Genomic DNA, 10,578 nt, shown 5'->3' with positions numbered 1-10,578 from the left:
AGCCGACATATACATAGCATTCTGTGTATGTGTTGAAATTTTTGTAATATGTTTAGAGAGTTGAAATTTTTTGTAATATTGAAAACATAAGTTGTGTATTTGCGTAATTTTCGATATATATACTAGATGGGCAAGGCCCGTGCTCAGCACAGGCCCAACATATTAATTTACAAATTGATTAATTTTTTAATGCTTTGAATAGTCATTTGATAATGAAAAAGTAACCGAAGGAGAAACAAATATAATGCTTACATACCTCTTTACAAATGTATGTTACAAAAAGTAACAAGGTAAAAATATAAAAGATAACATAATGAAGATACATTAACATAAATATGCATATTTGCAGTTAATATTGATAAAAATTGTTAAGCTAATTTTCTAATTAATTTCAATTACTAAAATTTATCAGCTAAAGGGAAAGGCAAAGAAGAATACTACTATTTGAACTCTCTGGGAAAAAAAACAACTTATGGAGTTCCCATGGCATCTGAGCTGTAGTACTTGCTCTTGGAAATCTCTATGAAAAATTAATGAGCTAAGTTATTAATGACACGTCGCTTTAGAATTGCTCAAAAGAAAGTGTACGCATATATAATACAGAAAGTACAATTTAAAAGAGTTGTGTTCATCTCACCCTTATTTGAAGTGAAACTTTTGGATTGAGGAACCACAATTCTCCATCAACTTTTGAGCAAAATATGGCAACTTCTTGATCATTTGATTTGAGAAAACAGTCTAGAAGAAGCAGAATCAAAGCAAATGAATCACAAAATTTTAAGATGGAGAATATATTAATGATATCAACAGATATATAAAACTATAACTTCTGATGGACCAATTTGAATGCACGGAAGCATGAATATTTTTCTCATACTGTATATTGCTATGCTTAATGCATACGAAACCAAAAATTTCAAGCCAGTGGCATTTCCAAGGAAAAAGAGGGAAAGGAGAACGAATTGCATACCATAAATAAGCAACTAAAAATTCCTAATAAGATCATTCAGGAATATCATCAAACGCTTCATATAAATTCCTAATCAACTTCATAGTCAACATTTTACCTTGCAAATCACAAACTTCCAACACATTTCAATTCGAGTACTCAGAGAATAACACCTTCTTAAGCATTACAATAAAAATTAGTGCAAGCCTACATTTAAAATCATCAAAGAGTAATCAGGTGAATTTACCTCTCTTTTTTCTCACTTGGTCTCTCTATTGTCTATACCACCTCCCCAATTCTCTTACTCCAACCTCTTAGTTCTTATTTCCTTTTTACAGTGTAGTTCAACTGAGGGAATTGTCAATTACCAGAGCTTTTTACATAAATTCCCTCTAATTGTCCTATTTTATTGTATATTTCAATTTGATGGGGATGATTGTGTAGTTTTTCAAAACAAATACATCTTATTTCATTTTTCATTCCTCTTCATTAAAATTGAGCTCTGGCATGCAAGAATAGGAAATAATGTACAAAGAAAATAAGGACCAAAAAGTTTTCAATGTCAGAAACATCAGTTGCTAGCAGGGAACAGTATTAGTGTACATGGCTTAGATAGACAGATTGAGTTGTGCAAGTATATGGTGTATGGAATTAGTCGAGGTAAAATCAAGCAGGCCCAAACACCAAGGTAATAAAAGAACATGGAAAAGTTCAATCTCTTATACCAGTAGCAGGGTAACCAATAAAATGGGAAAAAATTGCAACTTTGTATGAAATAGTGGGAGAATTAGATATGAAGGATTCATACATATACACTAATTAATTGTTGCACTATTGAGCTAAAACAACAATTACTATTGATGTAATAGAAGGGGGAAAAGAAAGAAGAATGAGTGACCTCAGGTCATGAAGTACCAGGGAACACCGAAGAGAACGCCAATGACAGCGATGCCACCTAAGACGTGCTTCTTTTCGCCGCTATATAACACATGCTCCAATTTGGCCTTAGCCTTGAGTCCTCTTCCTCCACCTCCTGCTGCTTCATTCATCTTCTTCGTAGGCATATTGTTCCTTTTACCAAATTAGACTGAACATCGGACCTGTATACTTGCAAGGTGGTGCTTATGTTCGGCAAGAATTGCGGCTAAGGACTCCGCATGACCACCAGTACCACCATTATGTGAACTCTTCAAAAGCTCTGGACCATCTCCATCACTAGCTTTTGCCTGCAGATTGCAGAAGTAGTGGCACCAGAAAGAAAGTATGAAATGAAAATCAAAGACAGATTCAAACTGTTAATTAATTACAAAGCGCAAAATCGAATGTAAAGGCTCTTTTATCGCTTTTTAATACATTCAGATTCTCCTGTAAACTATTTCTGAAGTCCAAAATATGAGCAGACATGGTGCTGATGACATCGCAAAATAGTGGATGCATATTGCTTCGTAGTATTGAAAGCTCTTGCACCATATTTAGGGCAACCCAAGAAAAGGTTTCGCTTCAACTGGACCACTTGAATCCACATAACAAGAACCATTCCAAACATTTATACAAAGTATCTTCGCAATAAGTTAAGCTTGAAATTTATGGAGAGAAAAAAATAGAATTTTGACATGACTTATAGAATCTTGAGACAGAGTATCGGTAGTGCTTCTTTTTTCTTAGCTACAACCCAAGAAGCTTACATATTGCAGCTTTGTTCCACAGGATAATATTCAGTAGATTTAGTCCACCAGTAGACTTAGGTTTCCTTAGAGCTAAGTTGCTTGGACTCTCCAAAAATGTGGCCACACCCGTGTTAGATCCTTAAAAAATGCACTACTTTTGAAGGATCTGAGACATGTACCCAATGATATTTTTGAAGAGTCCGAGCAACATAGCCTTAGAGTTTCCAGGCAAGCAGTGTTCTCCTTAAGTACCCATTACTCTCAGTCCGCAGGAAGTTTACAAACATTGGTAATCATGGATAATATTTTCTTAGGCAATAAGAATACTTGAGCAGAATACATCTGAATTGCAAACAATGCACTTTTGATTGAGCCTACCACCATAAGATAGGAATTTTGATGTCTAGCATTTTACTCTAGCGATAATTCTATTCACCAGAGTAGAGGTACATTAACTGATATTGAGCTTTCTAGAAGACGGGCACTCATAAATATTTGAAAGGCATTTCCCCAGGTGCAAAGTGCATCTTAGTTAGTTGTTGCTCCCAAAATTCAAAGTTACACCTGATATATTGAAGGAGCTTTTGTCCATGTTTGCTTTTAGACCTCAGAGAAGTGTTCAAATCCATCCAACATCAGTTTGATACTCTTTGTCAACCACTTTGCCTAGTTCAACAGATCTGTATTTGGATTAATTCAATATATAGAAGATTTTCTTGCAATCTTAGAAGCATCACAATACGTCTCGGCTCAGGAAGATGGTGTGGCATGCCAAGATCTCATTCAAAGTCCCTTTTTCGTGGCGTTCTGATTTTGAAGCAAATTTAAGGTGCACCTCCGAGCATCCCGAATAAAATCGACAAATCATTGCTAGGCCTCTCAACTCCACCGTCAAAAAAGTTAGTCATCAAAATACCATAAAAAATAAACTTGCCCAACCTTGGGCTTCTTGGAATCTGAAAAGTAAACAACCTAAAAAGTTCTGTATTATTGGTGCAGCAGCCAATTTCAAAAATCTTGATGTCAATTCTATGCTAGGTAGTGAACAATAACGATCAATGATATACGAAAAAAAAAAAAGACACTGGCAATTGCTGGAGACTTGTTGTCTTCATGAAAAGACCTCAGAAAACTACTTGTAGATACACTCGTAGCATCAAGTAGCATTAGACAGTTCAAAATAAGAGATTTCAACTTGTAACATACAAAGTAAGGTTAGAAGAAAGTTAAAATGGACATTTGATAGGAAACATAGAACTACTTGACACAGAATAAGACGCACATCAAACAATGTATTGAAAAAAGATCCACATTTCTTTTATATTTTTTGCATATTCCATTTTCCCCCCTTGTTTATTATCCTTATCTTGAGCTGGGGTCTATCGGGAAACAGACTCTCTACTTCTTCGGAGGTAGCGGTATGGACTGCATACATCTTACCCTCCCCAGACTCCACGCTGTGGGAATACACTGGGTTTGTTGTTGTTGTTGTGCATATTCCATTTTCATATGGCCGTTTTCATCAATTTTGGAGTTAAATTTTTTCTAGGACATTGAAAGAACTACCAGGAAATCAATTATTTTAGACATATTATCAAACACCACATGTGCATCGGTATGAAAATCATATACCAACAGAGCATGCATATACTATATACAATATGAAAACTATAGTCCAAAATAAATATTTTCAGAAATTTCAGAGAATCAAAATTTGTAAATGGATTGCATGCGTATTTTACCTTTTTTAAAACTGTAAACGCTAACCAAAATCTCCAACCATCGACTGTGAAATCTGATTAAATTACGATGTCTGATTGAAGTAGAAGATGCGGCTAACAAATATTTGTACAAAAACTCCAAGAACTAACAATCACAGATGCCATCAAAGTCCCATTATCAGCAAATTGGTGCATTAGACAAAGAAATATGGAGGAACACTTACCCGAACTAAAAAATACAGTACATACCGAGACAAATTGAAAAGCAGAGCATGGGATTCATCTGCTCCAATAGGTGAGAAAGAGCGGAGAGAATAAATAGAGGAGAAGGTGAAAAGATTTAGGTAATGGTCGGGAAAGAAGGTTAATGTTCTAATGTAGATGAAGATTACACCGATTTACACAAATATACTAAACGTGTTTGGATATAATGACGTTTACAGTTGTTCAATACTCATCAAATGTACAACTTTTGTTTCTTTGAGTACAATTAGTCGGTGCAGAGTTCGTCCTATGGTTAATGGCTTATATATATGGTCAAGGTTAATCTGCGTGTATGTGTAGGTATATCCTTAAATTTGTCCCTAAAATTTACTTACACTTCTAAATTAAGGCATGTATCTATTAAATCCTTAAACCTCCAATTTAGTTTTAATTGACCATTTTTGCCTAATCAGCAGAACGTTTAAGTATATATAATTCACACGTGATGACATGGCAAAAGAACTAATTAAAAGCTGACACATACATTGTGGATCTAATAATTATTAAAAATTAATTATAAATATTTTTAAAAAAATAAAATAAAATGGGATCCCCTTCGACATCCCCCACCCCACCCCCACCCCACCTGCTTTTTCTTCTTCTCTATTTATTGTCATCTTCTCCATCTTTTATTTTTTTTTAATATCAATTAATCAATAATAAAAAGAAAAATAAAAGGATGTTTTCCACTACCTTGCCCCCCGCACGCGACCTCCACTCCATCTTATCATCTTGTTCTTCCTTTTTGAAAAAAAAAATTTAATATTTTTTTAGAAATCTTATTTCTTTTGCAATCTAATTCATATTTATTGTTATTTTTCTTCTTCTTGTATTGTGGGTTCCTTAGAATTTAAATTCTTTAATAATATCATTAAAGTAATTTTAGATTCATATCAAGTTAGCCGGAAAAAATGAAGTTCGCCGGAATCAAATTTACTCCTAAAAAATATATCAAATTTGCAAAGAGAAATGTATTAATATGCTAAAAAGTTCATGACTTTCACTGTATCTTTTTAATTGAAAATTGTTAATTGTTAAGAATTTAAAAAGAAAAAAAAATAGAGATGAAGAGTGAAGAAAATAGCTAAGAATGAAGATGGCTGGGGTCTTTGTGGGGGTGGGGGTGGGGCGGGAGGTCAAGGGGGCTGATTTGGGGGTTGTTTTTCTTTTTTTCTTTAAATTAAAATTTGTTATTATTAAAAATATATTAAATAAGTTAAAATGTAATTTTTTTTTACCAAAAAAAAAAAAAAGAAAAATTATCATTTGAGACCCATTCACGCACTCAAGGAGAGTATAACACACTCTCCTTGCCAAATCAGCATTTTGTGCTTGATAGGTACTAATTTTAGCATTTGAGGGGTATGATAGGTATAAGCCTTCGTTTAGGGACCTAAGTGAATTTTAGGGACAAATTTGAGGTTCTATCGTGGGTTTGGCCTATATATGTGTGTGTATATGTATGTATGTATATCTACGTCTATAATATATTAAAGAGTTAATACATAAAAATGACCCTTAACTTGACACCAAATTATAACTTTGATCTTAAACTTTGATAGTGTACAAATAAGACCTTTAACTATTCAAAACCTGAACAAATATGACCTCTGATTTTGCAACCCCATGCGTGAATTTCACTCGCACCTACGTGGAAAAGTAATCCAATCATACGGTGCCACATCGTTAAAAGGACTAACTTGAAGAGAGGTCATATTTGTGCAGTTTTGAATAGTTAAAGGTCATATTTGTGCACTGTCAAAGTTTAAATTTTTGTATTAAAATGACGTCGTTGTCGTTGTTGTTGTTGTATTTTTTTATTTATTTCTATAATAGCAGTACATAACTTTTTTTTAATTTAAAAAAATTATTATTATTTTTTTATTTATTTCTATAGCAGCAGTACCTTAAAGAAATCAGCCACTAGCAAGGATCGAACCCGCACAGTAGGCTGAAGGAAGCGCCCAAAAAGAGCAAATAACACCACTAGACTATCTAAGTGTCTTGTTTCATGTGGTTCAACATTAATATACGTACATAAATATACATTTTCTATCTTATATATATACAATGTAATTTTTTTTACCGAGGGGGTTCGGGTGAACCCCATGGAAACTACGTAGGTCCTCCCCTCGTTAATTTAATAACATTTTAATAAATTTAATTTAATAACATTTTAATTACGTTAATTTGATAACGTTAATTTAATATACTACTACTACTATCCTTAATAACATTAATTTAATAACGTTTTATTAAAACTATAATTTTTTTATTATTAGTATAGTTTCATCTTTAATTTAATATTTAAATAAATAATATTTAGATATATTATATAACTTAAATTCGTCTTCTGCTTTATAATATATATACATACCCGCTCGATTTTTCATATGAACTTTTTGTCCTTCATTAAAAAATTCTACAATAAATCAAATCATCTTTTCACTCATTTTCTCTAATTATTATACCATTATAATTAAAATATGGGTCAAAATTATTTTTATTCCCCAACTTTGTCTTAAAATCAAACCCCCCCCCCCCCCAACTTTGAACAATAATCATACCCCCTTTATCCTAATTTGCTTTTAAAAATTTCTATTTTACCCTTTATCATCAATTTTTTTTTAACTTCTTTAAAATCATCATATTTTCATTTAAAAAAAATTCATATAACAAATATTTCATAAAAACATAAACATTATTCATATAACAAAATTTTCATAAAAACATAAATATTATCTTCTAAAAATAAAGTAAGAAATATATAAGCAAATGATGATCTTTATGAAGTAAATTAGCATAATAAGAAAATTAATTTTATTAATAATATTCAAAACTATAATATTTATTTTAACAAGTGAAAATAATAAGTACTACCAATTTTATAAACATATTTCAATGCAAAAAATACAAACAATAAATGAAAGAGATAAGCCTTTAGTACCACCCCGGACTATGGTCAAAGTTGTTACGACACACTCCAACTTCACAGGGGTCCTATTATCCCCTGAACTCAAATTTAGCACATTTTTATCATTTTTTTGTGCTAATGTGGCACCTTTATTACATAAAATAGAGCTCATCTCAAAGGTGTCACGCCATCTAGAACGATTGACAAAAGGTATCACATTAGTTAAAAAGATTGACAAAAATACGCTAAAATTTAGTTTAAGGGGTAATAGGATGTAACACCCCGTATTCAAGTACGTGTATAGGCGTATTCAAGTACGTGTATTGGTCTTATTTATATGGAATTTATTTTATTTTATTTTATTTTATTTTATTTATACCGAAATTTGCCCGTCGATGGTTCCAAACGAAGGTTATTGAATAAGCTTTTCAATGATATAAAGATTTCCAAAAACGGATAGGTTTCGGATATAATCGAGCACGTTCAAAACTATAAAACGGTGGCCGGGATATTGAGAATAGTAAATGTGCAAGAAAATTTCCTGCACACAAACTACTGAGGCCAGCCAATTTTTTGGGTCAACTTTGAACGATCATAACTCCCTTAATATAATGAACCGGGAGAGCTGCAACCTATGAAAAGAAAGATCTTTGAGTCTTCTTTCCAATGCAATTGGTTTCATCCAAATCCAACGTCTGAATAAGGAGTTACTCGTTTTACTTCAGCCTCTCAAAACAGATTTTTAGGGTCAACTTCAAACGATCATAACTCCTTGTACAGGATGAACTAGGTGGCCTACTTTATATGAAATGAAAGCCCTTTGAATTATCTTTCCAACTATACTAATTTCACCCAAATCCGATATCGGAGCAAAGAGTTATGGTCGATCTACTTTAGCTAATCAAAACAGTCCACCAAAGGACAGATTTGACATTATTTAAATTTTAAAGGCACTTTGGTCATTCCTTATGATATTATGGACGGGAATATGTGTACATATACATGTATATGAGTTCAAAAACTTATTTTCATCATCAATCATTGAGAAAAAACAAACCCTAGCCAAATTTGACCTTTAAATTACTTTTGATTCAACCGTAGAAATTCCAAAGTAATCTGATAACTGCGTTTGTCATCTCGAGAGCTTCGAACGGCACCTATTATTTGTACAAACAGGATTGCATAATCAAGAGGTGAATTCTAAGGTATGAATATTGTTTGCCTTTGTTCTCTTCCATATGTATATGTGTGATAGAGGATTATATGTATTGGTTGTTATTGAAAGGTGATGGAAATAGGGTTATGGACTATTTTGCATGGTTTGGTTGTATTGAATTGTGGAAGGAGGATATGTTAATTGGGTTATGGAAGGTGGATATGGTAATTGAGTTATGGAAGGTGGATATGATGATATACTATTGAATTGATGATTATTTATGTCTATGACTCAATTTGATTTAATGAATTGGTTGGAAGGATAAATGAATCCAAACTTGATATTGGAGGATGTTGTATGAATATGCATGACATGTAAATGTAATTGGAGTATAAGAAGGTTAAAGTGACAACCTTTATGGTGTAATTAAGGCTTACTACTTAACCACTATTTTGGTGAATTCAAATAATTGAATTGTGACGTTTGGTCGCTAATACTAGATTGCTATATATGTTCATTGTAGATAAGTAATCTGAAAAGACGAGAAGTCCATTTGGGACTAGTATTGAAGGTTGATAGTCAGGTATGTAAAGCATACTCTATACTATATCTTTGGCATGAAAGTGAACAATTGTTCTAGTAAGAAAGTTTCCAAAGTTATTCAATAACATGTGATCCATAATGGTTTTGTATGATGTCCTACGTTACCAATGAACTTGTTTCCACCCTACAAGATGTCAAGAAATTCCAATACTTACTTGTTTTCCAAATCTTACATATTTATTGCACTAATGAATGTCAGAAGGTATCCGGTTACTCGAACAAGATCTATGTGCTATTAATGACTCCAAAACGTTTCATTGATATACCAATGAGTTCTTACTTCATTGTTATTGAATTGATAGTCTATTTATATGTCTCTTATTGATGTATCATTGTTTCAAAGTATCAAAAATGTGGTGGCGACCGAAATAACAATCTCAAAGATTAATTGAACTAAGTGATGGAAGTTCTCTCTTATCGGGTGTTATCCCAGGGGCATAAGCCTATCATGGGTCGATCCCTAGTTATGTGTTTATGGGTGGTATCCCAGGGGCATAAGCCTAGCATGGGTCGATCCCAGTTGATATGTACTGGAGGCAGCCTAATGGTCACAGTACAGTATAGTAATGATTACAAAGATGATAAGAATGAAGGTAAAGTGATTGAATAAATACAATGTACAGGTTGTCACAAGTTCTAGTAAGTGTGGTCCACTCCTATTACGATTTATTCACTTGTTTCTGATTTCTATTGAGCTCTTAATCATATGTGATTATCTACAGCTTTACATACTCAGTACATATTTCGTACTGACGTCCCCCACGGGGGACCTGCATTTCATGCTGCAGGCACAGGTACCTTAGTTCATACACCGCACAAGTAGGAGCCAGGATATCTAGCTGCTTTTGGTGAGCTCCAGTTTGCTTCGGGGCTTTCCGTGTCATATCCAGTCACTTTTGGTATTGTATAGAAGTTAGTTATATGGCGGGGTGTGTTCCGACCTTAGTTAAACTCTATGTATTGTCTAGAGGCTTTGTAAACCTAATGTACAGTCAAGGCGGTGTTTTGTTAATAGACGTGATGGCTCCAACGGCCAAGTATTGTATATACATATATATGTGTGCTCGAGCTTATACAGGTGATTATTTCCTTTTATATGCGACATGATGCTGTCCGAATTTCGGGTTGTCATAGAGGTGTGCATGGGAAGTATAAGGTTATGAGATGGTTCTCCCGGACCTCCTCGGTTGCGGGTGCCAGTCCGCCCCAATAGGATTTGAGGCGTGACAAAAGTGGTATCAGAGAAGTTCGTCCTAGTGAGTCTACAAAGCTGTGTCTATGTAGAGTCTTGTTTATCGGTGTGT

At 33.5% G+C, this 10,578-nt stretch overlaps 1 long non-coding RNA gene across 1 annotated transcript; it reads right to left on the bottom strand.

Moving 5' to 3' along the window:
• Positions 1 to 231: 231 nt before the first annotated feature.
• Positions 232 to 4,841, bottom strand: LOC107873183. The gene is made up of 3 exons (XR_001675163.2): positions 1,848 to 4,841; positions 638 to 738; positions 232 to 520 (listed from the first exon to the last, which is right to left on the bottom strand). It is a non-coding gene; the product is annotated as an uncharacterized LOC107873183 (long non-coding RNA).
• Between the last annotated feature and the right edge of the window lie 5,737 nt (positions 4,842 to 10,578).

Source organism: Capsicum annuum, chromosome 6 (assembly GCF_002878395.1).
Source record: "Capsicum annuum cultivar UCD-10X-F1 chromosome 6, UCD10Xv1.1, whole genome shotgun sequence".
Taxonomy (NCBI): domain Eukaryota; kingdom Viridiplantae; phylum Streptophyta; class Magnoliopsida; order Solanales; family Solanaceae; genus Capsicum; species Capsicum annuum.
The sequence above is the reverse complement of the archived record's forward strand: the minus strand, read 5'-3'. Positions and strand labels throughout refer to the sequence as shown.